This window comes from Castor canadensis, chromosome X (genome assembly GCF_047511655.1).
Source record: "Castor canadensis chromosome X, mCasCan1.hap1v2, whole genome shotgun sequence".
Taxonomy (NCBI): Eukaryota; Metazoa; Chordata; class Mammalia; order Rodentia; family Castoridae; genus Castor; species Castor canadensis.
The window spans coordinates 146,003,302-146,025,801 of record NC_133405.1 but is presented as its reverse complement, the minus strand read 5'-3'; the positions used below and the strand labels follow the sequence as shown (position 1 = coordinate 146,025,801).

General features: G+C 51.1%; 1 long non-coding RNA gene across 1 annotated transcript; it reads left to right on the top strand.

Annotated features, from left to right (window-relative positions):
- Window positions 1–2,272: 2,272 nt before the first annotated feature.
- Window positions 2,273–19,916, top strand: LOC141419858 (uncharacterized). Its single transcript, XR_012444565.1, has 3 exons — window positions 2,273–2,558; window positions 18,908–18,996; window positions 19,822–19,916. It is a non-coding gene; the product is annotated as an uncharacterized lncRNA (long non-coding RNA).
- Window positions 19,917–22,500: the final 2,584 nt, after the last annotated feature.

Genomic DNA, 22,500 nt, shown 5'->3' with positions numbered 1-22,500 from the left:
GGCCATGGGGAGAGGGAAGCTGGACCAGCTGCCCACAAAGTCCACTCAGTCACTAATAAACTTCATTGTGATTTTCCAACCTTCCTGGAAATGCATCATTATTATTATTATCATTATTTTTTGGTTTGGGGAGCAGAAATGACCAATAGATATGGGGGTCCTGACCTGCAGCCCTATTGCATAAAGGGGAAATGGCGATGTCTAGAGTGGGTGGATATTGTGGGAATGGGGGTGCCGGGCACTGTCTGTGTCACCAAAAAAAAAAAAATATATATATATATATATATGTCCATATAAGTCCATATAGGTCTATATCCTATAGCACAGGTGTAATCCTGTATTGTGCATCAGGAGATTTGGGACAACTGGTCTACCACAATGCAAAGTAGACTCCTTTGCAGAATTTGGAGGACCCCAAATGCATTGAGATGCAGGGCAAGTTGTCGTAGCATCCGAGAATGTCCCTCTGCCAAAGCAAAGGGATGTCCACCTCAGGAGGGAGCCCCATTATCTGCAGCTGGACACAGAGCCCCAGGATCATGGATGTCCCCCTTCCTGTGGCTTTTTGCATGGGGTGAATGTCCCCAAATCACAGAGCACAGCCTGCAGGAAGAGCAGTGACCGTGCTTTTGACACCGTTGTGCACAGCTACAGCCATAGTCCTGCATGGACGTGACTTTGTCACCCTGTGACCCCCACATTTTGCTTGTGACCCGACCAGTGTCTCCATTCCTGCCCTTGACTTCTAACCTTGACCTCTAGCTCCTCTCCTCACACCTCATGGGCAGGTGACATCCTTGCAGGATGCCAGGAATTTATAAAATATTAAAATATGCTCCGGTTCCCCCAAAACCAGGGTGCAAGCGTGGTTGGTCATAGGGGATTAAGGGAAAGGTAGAAATGTCTGACCTTGGTGTCCACTCCCTGGACAAGTGAAGACAGAGCCATAGATCCCACCACCAGGCAGGTGCTCTGCACATTTTGGTGAAAATTTGGTTTCCATTTAGCCCCCCAAAACTGGGGAGAAATAGGACCGTCTTTGCAGGAGGCCATGGGGTTGCGTGACAGCCCTTGCTCCCAGGTTGGTGGGGACCCCACACACCTGCCAAGTGTGCCCTCATGACTCCATACTGTGACCAAAGCAACCGGAAACCCATTGTCACAGAGCCCAGAATTTTGTTTTTGGAGTGGGTGCAATGGAGTCTGTCCTTTATGGTGGGGATGACAGGCCACTCTTGATTGACAGCTCGGCTGCTTTGAGAGATGCCTGTGCACTTGGACAGCTTGCTTCCGGGTGTGTCTGGGAGGGGCGGGTCCAGTGGTGACTGACAGGTGGGACAGCCAGTGAGGGGGGAGCCAGTCCTGCATGTGGATGGCATCGCCCAATGGGCAGAGGGCATGGATGGAGCAACAGCGGAAGAAGGAAATTTCTTAGTTTTTCTCTTTCTGTGTCTCTCTGACCCTCTCTCTACCTCTCTCTTTTTCTCTCTGTCTCCCTTTCTCTCTCTGATCCAGTCACATTCATGACAGGTTATGGCTGTCCTCCTCTTTGCATGTGATTCTGTCTCTTTGTCTCTCCTCTCTCTCTGTTTGTCTCTCTCGCTCAGTTTCCCCACCTCTCTCTCTGTGTTTCTCTTTCTCTCTCTATCCCCCTCTCTCTCTATCCCCCTCTCTCTCTATCCCCCTCTCTCTCTATCCCCCTCTCTCTCTATCCCCCTCTCTCTGATCCCCCATCTGTACAGATATTTACACAGATAGCTGTCTGTCTCCCTTTCTGTTTCTGTCCCTATGTCTCTCTCTGTCTCTCTCTGTCCTTTGTCTCTCTGTTCCCACCCCTATCACTTCTCTCTCTCTCTGTCTCTGCCTCTCTCTGTTTCCGATCTCTCTCTCTCTCTCTCTCTGTCCCTATGTCTCTCTCTGTCCTTTGTCTCTCTGTTCCCACCCCTATCACTTCTCTCTCTGTCTCTGCCTCTCTCTGTTTCCCATCTCTCTCTCTCTCTCTCTCTCTCTCTCTGTCCCTATGTCTCTCTCTGTTTCTCTCTGTCCTTTGTCTCTCTGTTTCCACCCCTATCACTTCTCTCTCTCTCTGTCTCTGCCTCTCTCTTTGTTCCCCATCTCTCTCTCTCTCTCTCTCTCTCTCTCTCTCTCTGTCTCTTTCTGTCCCTATGTCTCTCTGTTTCCACCCCTATCACTTCTCTCTCTCTCTGTCTCTGCCTCTCTCTTTGTTCCCCATCTCTCTCTCTCTCTCTCTCTGTCTCTTTCTGTCCCTATGTCTCTCTGTTCCAACCCCTATCACTTCTCTCTCTCTCTGTCTCTGCCTCTCTCTTTGTTCCCCATCTCTCTCTCTCTCTCTCTGTCTCATCTGTCTTTCTGGCCCCCTCAAGGTGAACACCCTTCTTCCTGCCATCTTGTTTGCATTTCCACAGGCCGAAAGCCATGTTGCCCAGTGACCATGGACTGACACTCTGACCCACAGCAAAATTCCCATCCTTGCAGTCGTTCGTGACCAGCATTTTGTCACCGTCCAAAGGGAAGTGACCAACGCAGATCCACATAGGGTAAGTAAATACCTAAAGCACTTTGACCCTCACGGGGGCACTTCCTCTTCAGAAGTGGGGACAGTCCCCTTATTCCAGAACACACAGAGGACAACAAACCCAATATGATACAAGTGACCTCATCTTCCCTCCCGGCACCTGCCATATCAGGGATCCATAGGGTGACAGAAATTCAGTCCCCATAGCCCAGATCCCACTTATCCACATCAGTGAGCTCAAAAAAAAAAAAAAAAAAAAAACCCTACAAAATAGTTCTGGATGCCCCAAATCACAGGGAAATGAGAACACCTTTGTTTTCCGTGCTCCATTTTGTTACAGCAGATGGCTTTGTGGTTCAGGATCAAAAAGACCGAGAAAGGTGAGCATTTAATTATTTGTTCTTAATTGTGGGGCTCATTAAGGAGCTTCCGTCCTCATTAACATATCACAAGCCGCCTTTCTTATGCAGATGGAAATTTTGAGATGCAAAACCTCGTCTTTTATGGTGTGAGATTAATGCTGACCCTACAGCTGGAAATGCACACCAGCCGAGGGTTCAGACACCTCTATGCATTGAGTCTCGAGGGGTGACCCCAAGACTTTGTGTGGTCAGCGGGGAATTTGCAAGGCTGAGGCTGCCTTGCATAAAATTCATGCCAGAAATGGAGCAAACCGGGGCCATCTATCTTTTCCTAGAAGGGTTTATCTGAGTGAAACGAAAACCCAGCAGCCTGGCTTTCCTGGGCCAGAGGCCCCGTTGAGCAGTCAAATATCACGAGCTCAGTACAGAGGATGTTGATGCAGGCGTTTCTCAGGGAGCGATCACTGGTTATCCTTCCATGTCTGTTTGTCCTCTTCTCTGCCGTGTTTGGCCATCCTCACGCCACACATGGGCAGCCATTGTGCGTGCCATTGCGCCAGCCTCCCGCTTGGTCTCTAATCCCATTCTTGGGATTTCTCCATGCAGGGTCTGGTGAGGTTACCTCACTGGCACATTTCTCGGTCCACCTTTCACTTCTTCTCTGTGTCCTTATGGACGTGGAGTAGAGGTCACCCTGGTTCCCGGGGACCCCGTTAATGAAGAAGTTGAATTTAATTTCACCTTCTTCACAGCTTAAGAGCGAGGGTCCTGTGACCTTCCGAATAACGGGTCCTAGCCTCCCCCAAAAGATATCCTAATCCCAATGCCATGGCACTACACGGTTAATAGGGTTTTGTCACCGGTGTGATGGAACTTGACTACAGCAGCCGTAAACACCACATATTCAATTTACACACACCCTTTGGGACTGGGATAGAGGAAGGTGGCACTGATTAAATCATTACAGTTAATAATTCAAGGGAAGAAGAGGCTCAAAGGTCTTTATTGACTTTAGGACTGGATGGACCTCGGACTTGGGTTCCAATCCCGGTCCCGATGTCAGAAAATGATCCCAGAATTATTTCCAAGGGGGGACTATGAGGGCATGGTTTGGTCTGAAATAGGTAGACATTCTTCCTAAAAAGTTTGTAGGAACTTGGATTTTCATATATCTTTTTTTTTGAGTAGGGACTTGGATCTTGTTGGGGGGCACAACCTTGCACCCACTTTTGTTCATGCATTATATATGACTTTAAAAAAGAAGATAAGGTAAACGACCTTCATCAGGTTTTAAGGATCTCTACCAACAGACAATGGGGTTTTTTGAAACTTAGTAGAAAAAACTCAATATTTTTCCTGACCCATTAATGCATGGATTTCAGCAAATCACTGTTATGCGGTCAATTATCTGTTCTTTTTTGGGGGCTTATTTTTGTGGCTTGATCTATCTTACGGCTTCGTGTGATCTTTGTTGGGAAATAACTGTTCTCAAAAGACTAATGAACAAAAACTTTTTAAAAAAAATCACATTCATCACCAAATAATTGCCTTTTTGTGTGTGTGTGTGTGGGGGGGAGTTTCCCGAAGATAGAAAACCAGGACACAGGCACTTGTACATTTATTTCCATATTTATGAAGCTCTTATTTTCACTATAAGGAAGAGGATTTCTGTAATAATTTTTACTGTGGTTTTCTTGTTTTAATCTCATTTCAGCAATTGTTCATCAAGTCATTCAAAGGAAAATGCAAATATCGTAGCTTTGATGACGAGGATGGAGGTGGTGTGCCACTTTGGGTCGGGTTTTGGGGTCATGATTTGAGGATAAATCAGTGTGGGGAGAAGTTTTTTGATTCATTATAAGTCTTCCAAAGTGCTAGGAAAGGAGGGAGAGAGAGAAAGGCATACTGGGATAAGATGGCATACCTATGGGGTGCCATCTTGAAAATTCACTAAGGAGAAGACGTTTTTGGGGTGTGGACGTCCAGGGACATTGTGACAAAGTCTGCCCAGATATTTTCAGGGGTCAAGCTGGAAAATTGACTGACAAAAGAAATACCTGTCTGGAGCCATTCAGCCCAATCACCAAGCTAAGCCTGCCCATGGGAGTTTTGCATCTGGGATGTCCCCAAAGGCTCCTGTGTGGACGGTGCGGTCCCCAAGGCAGCAGGGTCACAGGTGGGGACTTTGGGAGGTGAAGGGAGCAGGAGGGGCCTGGCCTCATCAGTGGATTCATCCGTTTTGATTGACTCCTAACTTAATGGCCATTGGCCAATGGTGGAGCCTTTAAGAGGCGGGGCCTAGGTGGAGGAAGTGACGTCATTAGAGGTGTGGCCGTGCAGGGGAGATGGATGGATTCATAGCCTAGTGGGCTACCGGGAGATGGTGGAGCCTGTGAGAGGCGGGGCCTAAAGAGGAAGTGAAGTCATGGGGGAGATATTTTGTGCACAGCCACTTCCGGTCTCCCTCTCTGCTTCCTGGCGGCCATGATGTCAGCCGCTTGGCTCCTCCACCTGCTCCCGCCATCTTGCTCTGCCTCGCCATGGCCCGAAGCCATGCAGTCCAGTGACCCTGGACCGACGCTCTGACCACACCACCCCCAGACCAACCTTGCTGTTGAGCCAAATGCCTCACAGCAATGAGCAGCCGCCCAGACGTCCTCTTCACCCGTGGGTCCCTTGAGTTCCTCCTTGGGCTCCCATCAACAGTGGACCCAGGCCCTGTCCCCGTGTCCCCTCTCGTTTCCCACCCCTGAGAGGAATGGGGGGAGACAGACAGACAGACAGACTGAGGGGAATGGGGGGAGACAGACAGACAGACAGACTGAGACAGACAGACAGACAGACTGAGACAGACAGACAGACAGACAGACTGAGGGGAATGGGAGGAGAGAGAGAGACAGACAGACTGAGGGGAATGGGGGGAGACAGACTGAGGGGAATGGGGGGAGACAGACAGACAGACAGACTGAGGGGAATGGGGGGAGAGAGACAGACAGACAGACTGAGGGGAATGGGGGGAGACAGACAGACAGACAGACTGAGGGGAATGGGGGGAGAGAGACAGACAGACAGACTGAGGGGAATGGGGGGAGACAGACAGACAGACTGAGGGGAATGGGGGGAGACAGACTGAGGGGAATGGGGGGAGACAGACAGACAGACAGACAGACTGAGGGGAATGGGGGGAGACAGACAGACAGACTGAGGGGAATGGGGGGAGACAGACAGACTGAGGGGAATGGGGAGAGAGACAGACAAACAGACTGAGGGGAATGGGGGGAGACAGACAGACAGACAGACTGAGGGGAATGGGGGGAGAGAGACAGACAGACTGAGGGGAATGGGGGGAGACAGACAGACAGACTGAGGGGAATGGGGGGAGAGAGACAGACAGACAGACTGAGGGGAATGGGGGGAGAGAGACAGACAGACAGACTGAGGGGAATGGAGGGAGAGACAGACAGACAGACAGACTGAGGGGAATGGGGGGAGAGAGACTGAGGGGAATGGGGGGAGACAGACTGAGGGGAATGGGGGGAGACAGACAGACAGACAGACAGACTGAGGGGAATGGGGGGAGACAGACAGACTGAGGGGAATGGGGGGAGACAGACTGAGGGGAATGGGGGGAGACAGACTGAGGGGAATGGGGGGAGACAGACAGACAGACAGACTGAGGGGAATGGGGGGAGACAGACAAACAGACTGAGGGGAATGGGGGGAGACAGACTGAGGGGAATGGGGGGAGACAGACAGACAGACAGACTGAGGGGAATGGGGGGAGACAGACAGACAGACTGAGGGGAATGGGGGGAGACAGACAGACAGACTGAGGGGAATGGGGAGAGAGACAGACAGACAGACTGAGGGGAATGGGGGGAGACAGACAGACAGACAGACTGAGGGGAATGGGGGGAGACAGACAGACAGACTGAGGGGAATGGGGGGAGACAGACAGACAGACAGACTGAGACAGACAGACAGACAGACTCAGACAGACAGACAGACAGACAGACTGAGGGGAATGGGGGGAGACAGACAGACAGACAGACTGAGGGGAATGGGGGGAGAGAGACAGACAGACAGACTGAGGGGAATGGGGGGAGACAGACAGACAGACTGAGGGGAATGGGGGGAGACAGACTGAGGGGAATGGGGGGAGACAGACAGACAGACTGAGGGGAATGGGGGGAGACAGACAGACAGACTGAGGGGAATGGGGGGAGACAGACAGACTGAGGGGAATGGGGAGAGAGACAGACAAACAGACTGAGGGGAATGGGGGGAGACAGACAGACAGACAGACTGAGGGGAATGGGGGGAGACAGACAGACAGACTGAGGGGAATGGGGGGAGACAGACAGACAGACTGAGGGGAATGGGGGGAGAGAGACAGACAGACAGACTGAGGGGAATGGGGGGAGAGAGACAGACAGACAGACTGAGGGGAATGGAGGGAGAGACAGACAGACAGACAGACTGAGGGGAATGGGGGGAGAGAGACTGAGGGGAATGGGGGGAGACAGACTGAGGGGAATGGGGGGAGACAGACAGACAGACAGACAGACTGAGGGGAATGGGGGGAGACAGACAGACTGAGGGGAATGGGGGGAGACAGACTGAGGGGAATGGGGGGAGACAGACTGAGGGGAATGGGGGGAGACAGACAGACAGACAGACTGAGGGGAATGGGGGGAGACAGACAAACAGACTGAGGGGAATGGGGGGAGACAGACTGAGGGGAATGGGGGGAGACAGACAGACAGACAGACTGAGGGGAATGGGGGGAGACAGACAGACAGACTGAGGGGAATGGGGGGAGACAGACAGACAGACTGAGGGGAATGGGGAGAGAGACAGACAGACAGACTGAGGGGAATGGGGGGAGACAGACAGACAGACAGACTGAGGGGAATGGGGGGAGACAGACAGACAGACTGAGGGGAATGGGGGGAGACAGACAGACAGACAGACTGAGACAGACAGACAGACAGACTCAGACAGACAGACAGACAGACAGACTGAGGGGAATGGGGGGAGACAGACAGACAGACAGACTGAGGGGAATGGGGGGAGAGAGACAGACAGACAGACTGAGGGGAATGGGGGGAGACAGACAGACAGACTGAGGGGAATGGGGGGAGACAGACTGAGGGGAATGGGGGGAGACAGACAGACAGACTGAGGGGAATGGGGGGAGACAGACAGACAGACTGAGGGGAATGGGGGGAGACAGACAGACTGAGGGGAATGGGGAGAGAGACAGACAAACAGACTGAGGGGAATGGGGGGAGACAGACAGACAGACAGACTGAGGGGAATGGGGGGAGAGAGACAGACAGACTGAGGGGAATGGGGGGAGACAGACAGACAGACTGAGGGGAATGGGGGGAGAGAGACAGACAGACAGACTGAGGGGAATGGGGGGAGAGAGACAGACAGACAGACTGAGGGGAATGGAGGGAGAGACAGACAGACAGACAGACTGAGGGGAATGGGGGGAGAGAGACTGAGGGGAATGGGGGGAGACAGACTGAGGGGAATGGGGGGAGACAGACAGACAGACAGACAGACTGAGGGGAATGGGGGGAGACAGACAGACTGAGGGGAATGGGGGGAGACAGACTGAGGGGAATGGGGGGAGACAGACTGAGGGGAATGGGGGGAGACAGACAGACAGACAGACTGAGGGGAATGGGGGGAGACAGACAAACAGACTGAGGGGAATGGGGGGAGACAGACTGAGGGGAATGGGGGGAGACAGACAGACAGACAGACTGAGGGGAATGGGGGGAGACAGACAGACAGACTGAGGGGAATGGGGGGAGACAGACAGACAGACTGAGGGGAATGGGGAGAGAGACAGACAGACAGACTGAGGGGAATGGGGGGAGACAGACAGACAGACAGACTGAGGGGAATGGGGGGAGACAGACAGACAGACTGAGGGGAATGGGGGGAGACAGACAGACAGACAGACTGAGACAGACAGACAGACAGACTCAGACAGACAGACAGACAGACAGACTGAGGGGAATGGGAGGAGACAGACAGACAGACAGACTGAGGGGAATGGGGGGAGACAGACAGACAGACTGAGGGGAATGGGGGGAGACAGACAGACAGACAGACTGAGGGGAATGGGGGGAGACAGACAGACAGACTGAGGGGAATGGGGGGAGACAGACAGACAGACAGACTGAGGGGAATGGGGGGAGACAGACAGACAGACTGAGGGGAATGGGGGGAGACAGACAGACAGACAGACTGAGGGGAATGGGGGGAGAGAGACAGACAGACAGACTGAGGGGAATGGGGGGAGAGACAGACAGACAGACTGAGGGGAATGGGGGGAGACAGACAGACAGACAGACTGAGGGGAATGGGGGGAGACAGACAGACAGACAGACTGAGGGGAATGGGGGGAGACAGACAGACAGACTGAGGGGAATGGGGGGAGACAGACAGACAGACTGAGGGGAATGGGGGGAGACAGACAGACAGACAGACTGAGGGGAATGGGGGGAGACAGACAGACAGACTGAGGGGAATGGGGGGAGACAGACAGACAGACAGACTGAGGGGAATGGGGGGAGAGAGACAGACAGACAGACTGAGGGGAATGGGGGGAGAGAGAGAGACAGACAGACTGAGGGGAATGGGGGGAGAGACAGACAGACAGACTGAGGGGAATGGGGGGAGACAGACAGACAGACAGACTGAGGGGAATGGGGGGAGACAGACAGACAGACAGACTGAGGGGAATGGGGGGAGACAGACAGACAGACTGAGGGGAATGGGGGGAGACAGACAGACAGACTGAGGGGAATGGGGGGAGACAGACAGACAGACTGAGGGGAATGGGGGGAGACAGACAGACAGACAGACTGAGGGGAATGGGGGGAGAGAGACAGACAGACAGACTGAGGGGAATGGGGGGAGAGAGAGAGACAGACAGACTGAGGGGAATGGGGGGAGAGACAGACAGACAGACTGAGGGGAATGGGGGGAGACAGACAGACAGACAGACTGAGGGGAATGGGGGGAGACAGACAGACAGACAGACTGAGGGGAATGGGAGGAGACAGACAGACAGACAGACTGAGGGGAATGGGGGGAGACAGACAGACAGACTGAGGGGAATGGGGGGAGACAGACAGAGAGACAGACTGAGGGGAATGGGGGGAGACAGACAGACAGACAGACAGACTGAGGGGAATGGGGGGAGAGACAGACAGACAGACTGAGGGGAATGGGGGGAGACAGACAGACAGACTGAGGGGAATGGGGGGAGACAGACAGACAGACAGACAGACTGAGGGGAATGGGGGGAGACAGACAGACAGACAGACTGAGGGGAATGGGGGGAGACAGACAGACTGAGAGGAATGGGGGGAGACAGACAGACAGACTGAGGGGAATGGGGGAGACAGACAGACAGACAGACTGAGGGGAATGGGGGGAGACAGACAGACAGACAGACTGAGGGGAATGGGGGGAGACAGACAGAGACTGAGGGGAATGGAGGGAGAGACAGACAGACAGACAGACTGAGGGGAATGGGGGGAGACAGACAGACAGACTGAGGGGAATGGGGGGAGACAGACAGACAGACTGAGGGGAATGGGGGGAGACAGACAGACAGACAGACAGACTGAGGGGAATGGGGGGAGACAGACAGACAGACAGACTGAGGGGAATGGGGGGAGACAGACAGACAGACTGAGGGGAATGGGGGGAGAGAGACAGACAGACAGACTGAGGGGAATGGGGGGAGACAGACAGACAGACAGACTGAGGGGAATGGGGGGAGAGAGACAGACAGACAGACTGAGAGGAATGGGGGGAGAGAGACAGACAGACAGACTGAGGGGAATGGGGGGAGAGAGAGAGACAGACAGACTGAGGGGAATGGGGGGAGAGACAGACAGACAGACAGACTGAGGGGAATGGGGGGAGAGAGACAGACAGACTGAGGGGAATGGGGGGAGAGAGAGGAATGGAGAGAGAGACAGACAGACAGACAGAGGCATGGGGAGAGAGAGGAGTGGAGACAGACAGACAGACAGACAGACAGAGGCACGGGGAGAGCGGGAGGGTTTGGGGCGTGGAGCTCGCGCACTCAAAGTAAAGGGAACGCTAAGCCATTGTAGGCCAAGGGGCGCGGCAGGGTTTTCAGGCTTTGTTTTATTCAGAGTCCCCCGGCCAATCAATGTGACATCTCCCGTCTTTCCCGGGTCCCCCGGGTGTCCTCATTTGCTAGGGGACAGTTCTGTGTTCTGTCCCGCCTGCGTGTGTCTGGGTCATTCAGTGACCCTCGTCAGCAGGACGCCCCACTAGCCGGGTTCTTCGTCGAGTCCCCCTGTTCAGTCAGAGGCCACGGGAGTTTTAATAGTCAGTCAGTGTGCGTCTGGGTCGCATCGAAGGCAGAGAAGTTGAGTGACAAGTGACAGTGGTGAGTTCGGGTCCGTTTGTCCTGTCAGGAGACTGCATCGGGCCCCGACTGGCGGCTTTGAACCTGTAGCCTCAGTGCGGTTCCTGGGGTCCCCGTGAGTCGGGGAGCCACCTGAGCAGGCCCTGAGCGGGCGATGGGAAGGGGATGGCGCAATGCAAAACGCGCCCCGGTGGGCGCTGCAGGCTCGGCCTCATGGGAAGTGACGGGGTCTGTGTCCCCTCTGCACGCGGGATGTTGGATCAGGGGACTAAAGTGGCCACGGTTTGATGTCAGGTGGGCGTTCGTCAGGCCCGGCTGCAAGCGGACGGCCGGTGGGTGGAAGCCATTTGTGCAGGCCACGCGTGACCCTGTTGTGGTGGGACCAGAGACAGGTCCCTGGGGACGTCACTGCTGGAGGCTGGGGGACATCGGTTATATTTCAATGTCCTGGTTGGACGGAATCTGATTATTTCTTGCCGCCTGGAGCGTGTGGTATCTCACGTGTCACCTGAGAAGAGACGGAGTCACGGGACCTCTTTGTGACCGGCTGCGTGGGGTCAGTGACGAGGTTGTGGTGTCACTGGGTGACTATGACGGGTGTCCCATCAGAAGACAGACTTGCAGAAATGCATGATCGCAAACGCACAGACACAGCGTGCAACCTGGGGTCGTCGTGTCCCCTTTTCCAGCCAGCTCTGTGATAATAGAGTGACTAATAGACATATTGTCACTGTGGTAATAGAGTGACTAATAGATATTTTGTCACCGTGGTAATAGAGTGACTAATAGACATTTTGTCACCGTGGTAATAGAGTGACTAATAGACATTTTGTCACCGTGGTAATAGAGTGACTAATAGACATTTTGCCACAGTGATAATACAGTGACTAACAGACGTCTTTATTCCAAAGGTGTCTTGGAAGCGACAGTTGGTGGTCTTTGGAGCATTGGGTGGACCTTGAGACACCACTCCTTTTTTCTTCATCAGCTGACCAGCCTCAGGGATTTTTGTCATAGTATCAGAAAACGCCAAGTAAGCCCCAGGGTTCTGTCACTTTTTTTTTTCTGATTTTATTAATTTTTTTGAGCTAAGGTCTCACGACCTGAAGATGACCTCACAGGTGGGCCGTGTGACTTTCTTGATAGGAGGCAGTGATAACGGCGGGCGCTTTCCGCACAGGCAAATCTGTGTCTGTCTTCATAGTCTCAGTGAACTGTCAGAAATCAATCAATTCTTTATAAATTCATCACTGCATCAGAAAAGCAGATTAAGATATCTTAAGGTGGGGGGGAGACACCTTGTCCATATATGTTGGATGCTCATTGATTGACTCTTGATGTTCATTGATTGACTCTTGGTGTTCATTGATTGACTCTTGGTGTTCATCGATCGGCTCTTGGTGTTCACTGATTGACTCTTGGTTTTCACTGATTGACTCTTTTCTTGAAGTTCATTGATTGACTTTTGTCTTGCAGTCTTGGCCAATTGTTTCTTCCCATTGGGGCGCATTGAGGGATGCTGGGTTTTTTGGAGGTGGCCCTTAAAGAAAGCTCATCCTATAAAGCTGTTCTCTCATTCTGCGGGCGATTTCCTAGTCACTATGGCGGATGGGCTCAGCCATTTTCCTTCTTTTCGCTTCTCTTTATAAAATAAATCCGAATGCAGAACAGGGGATCACGGTTAATTTTGCTGAGCGAGTTCGGGGTGTCGAAACCCATAAACCCCCGGATGCTAGGTGACAAACCTAACAGGTCAGAAATCCTGATTATAACTTACCACTGTCTTAGGATTTGTTCTCCTGACATAAAACTAATTTCATGTTTTTTATTCATTCTGTCCCCCGGCCCGGCCCTAATGACACGTGACACCTCACTTCCCACTTCCTGGGTGGCTTTTGAGGGGACTTTGACAATCAGGTGGGTTTTTAATTTATTATTACTTTTTTTTTTGCTTCTGTTTGGCTGGAAAACCCACCTGTGCCTTTAGGGGAATCTGTCCTACAATTTTCAGTAGTAAGATAATTGATTGACTCTATGTGATTTCTTAGCATGTTCATTGATTGACTTTTTTCAGGATGGTCTCAAAACCCAAAGTCTCCCTCCTATTCTCCACCTGTGCCTTTTGGGGAATCAGGATGTTTTTGTACTAAGATAATCGATTGACTCTATGTGATTTCTTAGCATGGTCACAGATTGACTTTTTCCAGGGTAGCAGTAGAAAGGTGAGGTGACCGGTGATGAACCGTCGCGGCGCTGTTGCAAGGCTTGCGCACTGATCGAAACCATCAGTGAGTCAGTCAACTCTCACCCCGCTAATGACGCCAGAGGGAACACAGGAATGGGGTCCGTGAGACCGGGTCGGTGTATGTGGAGGTGTTCGGGGATCTGAACAAACACAAGCCGACCAGATTCGAGGTTGAAAAAAAGCCAGCCAGGCCCAAGTGGGACAAAATTAAAAAAAAAAAAAAATATATATATATATATATATATATATATATATATATAAAATAAATAAATATAGAGAGTGTGTGGGAAAACCTGCATAAAAAAGACTATAATAAAATAAAATATAAAAATAAAACATTTGAACCAAATAGGCAAGCACAAAGGGCCAAAAGGAACATTTCCAGGTGTCACCGAGGCCCCAGGTTTTTCTTTAGAAAAGCCAAGATGGCCGACTCTCCACCCTGGAAAGAAAGTTTAAAATTTTCAGGGCAATGAGACAGAAAAAGCCAAATAAAATAATATATAATAATACATCAACCGTGAAGTTTGGATCTGCAGCTGAATTAAACCCCAAGACCACAAAAACCAAAACAAAAAAAGTCTGGGCCTCAATGGTCAGGATAATAGTATGACTCTGTGACCGTCATGATAAAAATATACACATTTCGATGGTCAGGATAATAGTATGACTTTGTGACCGTCATGATAAAAGTACATACATTTCGATGGCCGGGATAATAGTATGACTTTGTGACCGTCATGATAAAAATATACACATTTCGATGGTCAGGATAATAGTATGACTTTGTGACCGTCATGATAAAAGTACATACATTTCGATGGCCGGGATAATAGTATGACTTTGTGACCGTCATGATAAAAGTACATACATTTCAATGGTCAGGATAATAGTATGACTCTGTGACCGTCATGATAAAAATATACACATTTCGACGGTCGGGATAATAGTATGACTTTGTGACCGTCATGATAACAAATAGTGCAGGGGCCGCGCTGTGATCTTGGCAGAATTTCCTCTCCTCTCCTCTCAGATTTTTTTTTATCAGTTTCATCTGCGCTCGTCAACTGACTATTGGACGGACAAATTGCAGGACGTGTGCAGAGAGGACAGAGAGCTCCCTGGCCCCGGTGGCTGCTGGAAGGAAGGCAGATCCAATATGGCGCCCAGGCTGACGTGGGGTCACGGTGTCAGAGTGTCAGTCAATGGTCGCTGGGTTCCACGGCTTTGGGCCACGGTGAGGCAGAACAAGATGGCGGCAGGAGTGGGTGGTGGAGCCGAGCTGCTCCCAACGTGACTGAGAGTGACAGAGAAAAAGAAGAAAAGAAGAGACTGGGGTCCTAATTTCCCCTTCAACGGCCCCAGATCCCCAGTGACCTCATTTCCGCCCACTAGGGACCCATCACTTCCCAGAACAGCGGCCTGGGGACCAAGCTTTGAACTCACGAATCTGTGAGCTTCACCTAACATCTCAACTATAGTACCACGTTCTCATATTCAATCAACAATCATTCGGTCTCATAGTCAATCATCAATCTGTCTCATATTCAATCATCAATCACTCTATCTCATAGTCAATCATCAATCTATCTGTCTCATTCAATCATCAATCAGTCTCATATTCAGTCAATCAATCGGTCTCATATTCAATCATCAATCATTCTGTCTCATAGTCAATCATCAATTCGTCTCATTCAATCATCAATCTGTCTCATATCAATCATCAATCACTCATAGTCATCAATCTATCTGTCTCATATTCAATCATCAGTGTCATATTCAATCATCAATCAATCGGCCTCATATTCATTCATCAATCATTCTGTCTTATAGTCAGTCATCAATTTGTCTCATAGTCAATCATCAATCTGTCTCATAGTCAATCATCAATCACTCTATCTCATAGTCAATCATCAGTCTGTCTCATATTCAATCATCAATCAATCAATCAATTGACAAGTCTACACTGAAAGTAAAACCGTGGTCTATTTAGGTTCTGGGGTCCCTTCAGGCTCCTCTATATTTGGTCCTAAAGCAATGGAGCCCAGAGCCAAAATCAATCTTTTGCCCCTTAAATCATTTCCCTGAGGGGTTTGTGCGACTGAGATGTGAGGAGTAGGAATCGGGTCAACTTTTATAGGGGTTTTGGGGCCGGCCTCGCTGTACTCTGGAAACCTATAAGCCCGTGAAAAGTGGCTCTGTCTGGATAGCTTTGTCCCCTACCTTGCTTTTCCGGGGCTAAGCTTGGCCTCTGCCTTTGGGAACAACCACCCAGTACCACCCCCGGGCCGTGTCCTACTTCCTGCCTTGGTTCTGAGGGGTCTGATGGGCTCGGCCCCCTGGGTTTTGTGCAGCGAAGACCTGGAACTGCTCAGTCTTCCTCTGTCCCCGTTTAGGGGTCAGGTTGCCTGGCAGGCTGTGGGATTTTTGGTGGGGGATCAAAAAAAAGACAATTGACTGCACTTGTGGGATTAGGGCCGTTTGGTCCTCATGTTGCCAAAAAGGCTGCTGAGCCCCGGGCTTCTCTTCCAGTCTCCTTTGTGGGGCCGGGTGTGGTTTCTGGGGTGCTGTGGGGTCTTTCTGTGGCACAGGCACTGCACACGACCCTAATAGCATGACAGCTCGGGTTCCCCTGTTCTTACAAAGCCTCATTTCAGGACCCCCCGCACCCCAAAGACCCCATGCACGACCCCATAGTGAATTTGGGGTCCCCCCTTAGGTCGGGGACCTGCCATGGGGACCTCTGGCGTAGCCAGGTTCTGGGAACAACCCCGTTCCCAGCCCGCAATATGGCGGCCAGTCTTTGGGGTGAGGCAAGAGGTGAAAAGAACATTTTTCGGGGGTGTCTAGGTTTCCACCTGCGCCCCGGGTGCAAATATGTCTTTAAATAAATGGGTCAGGATTTTGGGGTGAAGGCATGGCTTGGATCGATGTGCAAAGTGCATGAAATCCCATTGCACACCTGGGGACCCCAGGGCTCATTTGTGGGGTGAAGGAGGTTTTTTTAGGGTTTTTTTTTTTTTTTTTTTTAGGGGTTAAAAGAAAAAGCCTCTGTCGTGGTCACTGAGAAGAAATAATAGGATGGAGGGAAATGAGGTCTCGGGACCCCATAATTCATCCGAAATCCATAAAACAATTAGGGCTCGGCTAACGCGGTGATTGTCGCATGAATAATTGATGGGTTTGTCGAGTGACTGCCATAAATGATCAGGGCCCCTCATCTTTTCCCTGCATCCCACAAATCCAGACGGGTTTTTTTTTCTTTTAATGCAATTAGGACGACCTGTTAAAAACCCCATTAGCACAATCTGGATGATGGATCATCCCATAAGTCCGTCAATAGGGTTTCATGACACAATAACGGGGGCGTTTGATGACAGGCTGCTAAACACATGGCAAAGAGGACCGTTGTTTGTTGACTGCTTTTTTGTGTCCAGCTGTGCCTCAGTTTCCCTCAATGGAAACAAAACAAAACAAAAGCCCCTATGGATTGAGTGGTTCTGTCCATCTGTCTCTTTAGGGGGAGATTTGTACCCGGATATGGGATTTAGGGACGGGTATGGGTTTTTCCCATGTGACTCAGTTTCCCCAAGCGCAGGAAGTGACGGGCGAGCAATGCTCCTTCGCGGCCCGGCTTGGATGGACCAAGGGACACGGCACGGAGAGGCGGGGGACGGACACACAGCCGGCTGCCCCGAGACCCCATCTCAGCCGAGGGCGGGCGCGGCGGTCCCGCCCGTAATCCCGGTTCTGGGCTCGGGAGGCCGGGATGGGGCGGAACGGGGATCCGGGTTCGAGGCCAGCCCGGGGGAGAAGCGGCCTAGAGACGCCGTCTCCAAAGCGAGCCGAGCAAGGCAGGCGGAAGGGGACGGGGTGCGTGTGGCTCGGTCGCCCGCGGAGTCCCGAGTTCGAATCCCGCGCCCGTCCCCCCCCCAAAATTCCTCACACGGGACCACACGTCCCGAGTTCGAATCCTCATCCCGGCCAAGCTCCCCAAGAAAAATCCCCATTGTGAGACGCCCCCCCAAAAAATTAAAAATTAAAAAAATGCATTTCTGGGCAAATTTGCAGGTGCCACCTCCCCCTCCCCCGCTTTGTTCCCTTTTTGTCGCGGGGTTCAGGTGACATTGTGACAAAGCTAAATCCGGAATCGAACCCTAAAACCTCAGGGGACACTGGTGTCGCCTTTTGGCACCTGCTCCCCTCCCCCACCCAGTGCCCCCACCGCCCCTCCCCCACCCAGTGCCCCACCGCCCCTCCCCCACCCAGTGTCCCCGGTTGACATGGCAGTGACGTCATCAGCTGAACCCTCCATGTGACAAAAGCCACCAGCAGCACCTCGGTGACAACAGGTGGCCCCCGGTTGTCATTGTCCCTAATTTTTTTTTTTAAGTTGTCCCCATAATCTCCATTCATTGCTTTCTGCCCCGTGACTGATGCTGGGGACAGCCTTGATTTTTGTCCCCTGGACTAGGTGACACGATCATTGTCACTTTTTGATTTGATTTGATTTGATTTGATTTGATTTTTATTTGAGTTGATTCGATTTGATTTGATTTGATATAAATCTATATATATTTATATTTATTTTTTTGGTGACTAATTTACATTTCAATCTCCAGTTCACGCAGGAGCCAGGCTGGAAATTAATAAATTCCCATCCCCCCCCAAAAGAAGCCGTCACCTCGTCACCTGGTCACCTGGTCACCTCGTCACCTGGGCTTAAAAAAAAAAAAATGAAATAAAATGTCCCTGGGTCTGTCTTGCAGGAAGGGAGGGGGTGACTGATCATTGATTGACTTTTCGATCCAAGAGAGAAGTCTTCTACCTGCTGCCTCGTGACTCATTCAAAGCGAAAGGCGGGGGGGGACCCCAAAAGTAGACCTCGCTACATATATTTCTATTTATAGATGGGAATATATACGGATTTGTATTTATTTATATATAACATTTATTTATTTACATGTTCACGTATACATCAGTTGACTGACAATTTCTGCTCGGAAAGCTTCTTGGGGTGCGAAGTGCCAATGCCCCACTGTCTTTTAGGGTCTCTGTGAGTGCATTGAGGTCAAAGTCTTTTTTTTTTTTTTTTTTTGCACTGTCCTAAAATTTGCATCATAATACAGGGCAGGGAGCCATGGGGGGTGGTGGACACCCCAGACCTGTGACCCTCTTGAGGGGTCACTAGGAAGGGGACTTGGTGAACGAGGAGGTGCCACAGGCCCCGAAAAGAGGAAACGGCAGGTCACTGACACAGTGGGGTGACGGGGACAGTTGACCTTTGAAGGATTACAGGGGGGGGAAATGAAATCTTTTTCTGTCCCCAGGATGGGTCTGAAGGTAGCAGAGACCGTCTTGCCGTGACTCGTTCATTGATTGACTATCTGTGCAGCAGGCACCTGCTGGATGCGACCAGGTGAGTTCAGCCTGGACTTGCACCTGGGGAGGACGGGCGATGACAGTGACACAGGAAGAAATGCCATTATGCCCTGGCAGGCCTGGTATCCAGTGTTGGTTTTATGTCTTTTATTACTGGTAATACAATTTGCCAAATTTGATTAGCAAAGTGAATATTGCATACACGAGTCTCTTATCCGATTTGCAGGGCCGGCTGCCATAGATGTGATTCAAGAGGGAAGTTAATAGGGTAGGGAGTCACTAGAACAATAATGACAAGTGGACAGGACTGGGACGGGGTCCCCCTATATGGCCCTTTGGACCTGGAATTAAAAAGGCCAAGCAGGGACCTAGGACGAGCGAAGAGGAGGAGGCCCTAGAAACTGGGTGCACAGAGAGGATTTGCAAATATGGTCTGTGCAAATAGTGGGTTGGATTGTAGCCCCCCTCTGAAAGAAAGGCCTGACCCCATAACCGATCAATGGCACTATTTGGAAATAGGGTCTTTGCAGATGGAATTGGGATCTTGAGATGAGGTCATCCTGGACCAGCTGTGTCACCCACGCCATTGGGTCAGGCCGCCATATTGGAATATGGTCCAGATCCATAGAACTGAGGGCAATGGTGACTTTTCCAAAAGCTGTGTCACCTGGGATGTGAGAATGGGACCTCATTTGGAAATAGGGTCTCTGCAGATGAAATTGGGATCCTGAGATGAGGTCATCCTGGACCCAGTCCATTGCATCAGGCCGCCATATTGGAATAAGGTCAAGTTCCATAGAACTGAGGGGAAAATAGCTCTTTCTAAAACGGGACCTGAGAATGGGGCCTCATTTGGAAATAGGGTCTTTGCCGGTGGAAGGACCGTTCCTGGAGGCTGTGGAAGGGTGGCTCTGACACAGCTGGACCCCACGCTTGTGCTCGGCGTCTTTGGGACAGGTGAGTCCCTGCTGTTTCAAGGCCCCCATTTTGGAGTGATTTGTGACACCTGCCTGCTTCCCCAGGAAGCCCTAAAACAACACTGCGGGCAAAGCTTGAGTTCCTGGCGGCCTTTCTAGGGCTGACCCCGCACTTTTCTGTCCTTGCTGTGGACTTTGCAGTTAACCATCAGCACTCCACTGTGAGGCCATGTCTGCCTTTTGGGGTGACCACTTGTTCAAGAGGATCGTTGTAAGGTTTTTGTTAAAACAGAGGAAATCCCAGCGGCTCTGACGGGCTCTTGGCTCTGACGTTTGCTGCGTTTTTCATTTTCTTCCCTTTTTTGGAGGCCCGGCCATCACTGCTGGCTCAACCTCCCGGACCCACAAAATAAATGACCCTATTCCATTCCAGGGGGGGAAAAAATAGCTTGGACTGCTTTTCCCTTCCTTCCATAAAAAATTGCTTATTGGAGGGAATGGGCGAGAAAAACCTCATCCTCACACCTACATTTTGGGCCTCTTAAGAATCACAATAAATCGCACTGAGAGCGATGAATAGCTGAACCACCAGGACGTGGGGTCCTCAGCTGGCTTTCATTATGGGGTCTGAAAATAAATAAGTAAATAAATAAAAATGGTGTTTCCGTTGGTTATTTATGGGCTGGCGGGGGGGGGGGGCAAATGGTTGCAATGATTAATTCTGAATTTCTGAATTTATTCTAAAAAGGTGCTTCATAAATATTGAACAGCGCTATTATCTGCAGGTATCTCCATTTATTTTATTAAAATGGAAATTCAGATATCATCAATAAAATGAGGCCCTGTCACTTGGAGACGGCCCCAGGAGAATGAGAACGGGCGCCATTTTTATTTTTTGCCTCCTGCCACCCAGGACCTGAATCAAAACCCAATCTGGTGTTGGGGAAATTTCCCTCCGGGAGGAATTTAATCAATAAAGGGTCAGAACAGTTTTCAGAAAGTTCCTTTTCTGTTTAATCTTGCACTGGGGACAATCAGCCTGGAAATACGGATACCCCAGGATCCCAATGGGGCCTGATTGGTAGAATTGGGTTTGGATGAGTTTTCAGACAAAATCCTGCTAATCCTCTCGGCAGGGCTGTGCCGGAGGGCTGGATCAGTTTTATGGCTTTTAATAAGGGTTTCTGGACGCCTGGATGCCTGTGGGAAGAACGCTGGAATGATGGGATTCTCCTGGCAGCCCCAGGTTAGAAAATGCTGGATCTGCTGTAAGTTCCTGCCAGGTCTCTGGGGACAGAAATTCCCACATAGATCCCTTCAAGGGAACCATGAAGGCCTGTGTTCCTATATGGTTCACACAGAAGTGTTTGTTGAGCGACTATTGGATGCCATACTTTTTGGTAGCATTGGGATTTGAACTCGGCACCTTGATAGGTAGATATTCCACGTTTGGGTCCTCTTGGCTCTCTCTGCTTCGGCCACGCTGTGACCATTGCTGTGGGTGAAGAAAGATTTGTGGGAGACAAGTTGAGCTGGTTCCGTGCCCTGGAATGGCAGTGGTCAGGAGATAGTTGAGATCCAAACCAAATCAGCCTCCTGCAGAAGAACTCGTGGTCCCCTGACACCTACTAAAGACAAAAGCTTGATCTGGGGTCATGGTTGTCAGAGTGTCAGTCAATGGTCACTGGGCTCCATGGCTTTGGGCCATGACGAGGCAGAACAAGATGGTGGCAGGCGCAGGTGGTTGAGCAGAGCTGCTCACATCATGGGGACCAGCAGTAGGGTTGAGGACAACATATACCCTTGCAGGCCACGCCCCCAATGACCTCACTTCCTCCCTCCAGATCCCGCCTCCTACAGACTCCACCCTCTCCCAATAGCCCACTGAACTATGCATCCATCAATCACCCCATTCGAAGCCACGCCCCCAATGACCTCACTTCTCCCTCCAGATCCCTCCTCCTACAGACTCCACCCTCTCCCAATAGCCCACTGAACTATGCATCCATCAATCACCCCATTCGAGGCCACGCCCCCAGTGACCTCACTTCTCCCTCCAGATCCCTCCTCCTACAGACTCCACCCTCTCCCAATAGCCCATTAAACTATGCACCCATCAATCCCCCCATTCGAGGCCACGCCCCCAGTGACCTCACTTCCTCCAACAGACTCCACCCTCTCCCAATAGCCCACTGAACTATGCATCCATCAATCACCCCATTCGAGGCCACGCCCCCAATGACCTCACTTCCTCCCTCCAGATCCCTCCTCCTACAGACTCCACCCTCTCCCAATAGCCCACTGAACTATGCATCCATCAATCACCCCATTCGAGGCCACGCCCCCAATGACCTCACTTCCTCCCTCCAGATCCCTCCTCCTACAGACTCCACCCTCTCCCAATAGCCCATTAAACTATGCATCCATCAATCCCCCCAATCGAGGCCACGCCCCCAATGACCTCACTTCCTCCCTCCAGATCCCTCCTCCTACAGACTCCACCCTCTCCCAATAGCCCATTAAACTATGCATCCATCAATCCCCCCACTCGAGGCCACGCCCCCAATGACCTCACTTCCTCCCTCCAGATCCCTCCTCCTACAGACTCCACCCTCTCCCAATAA